Below are 1,275 nucleotides of genomic sequence, written 5' to 3'. Positions count from 1 at the left end.
TAGCTTTCCTTAAATTAATAAAATAAAATAATTCAATGTTGGTGGACATTACAGAATCAAATATTGATTATTGAATCAAATTTGATTCAACAACACTGAATCAAAATTTTAATAACCAGAAGAGAAAGTTAAAAAAAAATGCGTACTTTTATTTGTTTATCCCACTACACAAAAGCACTGTAAATGCTCTTTTGAATGCTACATTGTTCCACTAGTGTGAATTCTTTGTTAAATGACATGCACATTTTCTTATTTATTCATCTATTAAGTATTGATCAGGTGTTACTAAAGAATTGTCACACTTTTTCATTATTTTTTTCTAGTAATATCTGATTCTATTTTTCCCAGTCATTTATATAGCCACCAAATTTAATGATGTAATTTTTCTGCTTATAATAAATATGGGTATTGAAAGACGTTAAAATAAATTTTTCTTATTTTAGGTATCTACAGATTCTTGAAAATAAATGAACAGTCCTCAAAGCTAGTAGTCTGGAATTGTGATGCTGTTAAAAGGATAGATAAGAATGTTAGGATTTATTGGTGGTGGCCTGCAGCAGAGAAGAAAAAATAAAGAGGGGGATCCTTTATTAGCTCTGAAGACACAGAGAGGATAGTGGGCAGGGAGATGAGCAGATCCTCTGACCTGAGACAGGAAGGATGAGACTTTATGGACTTTCATAAGGGGTGGAGTTTGAGGGGCATGTTCAGTGATGTATATGGAGGTGATTGGAGGCTCACTTGTGTGGGTAGGAAAGGTCAAAGGAAGTTATATCCAGGGCTGGAGTGGGGAAGTAGGAGGAATTGGTGATTGGGGGAATAAGCCGTTGTTCTGGGGATTCAGCCATGTTTAATCAGAGCCATGATAATTTAGCAGCCTGTGCTCAGGCCTAAAACTCTCAAAGAGCAATCATAAGGAATATAGTAGAAGCTGCATTTTATTTTAATCAATATATGTTTGAAATTGTAATTTTAATTTGAGGTTCTTTGGTCTGGAAATTTGCTATTATATATTTCTTTTTTAGTATAATTTAATTTAATGTTAAGAAGTAAAAAACAAATAGTAGAATCAAAGACAAAAACAGAGTAATGTGGGGGCCAGGGAGTTAGCTCAGTAGAATAAGTGCTTGCATGGCAAGTGCAAGGGCCTGAGTTCAATCCCTGGTTCCGCAAAAAAAAAAAAAAAAAAAAAACAGATTAATGAGTGACAGTGCACCTGATACAAAGTTACAAAATAAGAACAAATTTAAGAATGGTTGTTATATATTTTACTAA

Source organism: Octodon degus, unplaced genomic scaffold (assembly GCF_000260255.1).
Source record: "Octodon degus isolate 3935 unplaced genomic scaffold, OctDeg1.0 scaffold00063, whole genome shotgun sequence".
NCBI lineage: Eukaryota > Metazoa > Chordata > Mammalia > Rodentia > Octodontidae > Octodon > Octodon degus.
Note: the sequence above shows the minus strand (reverse complement) of the source record.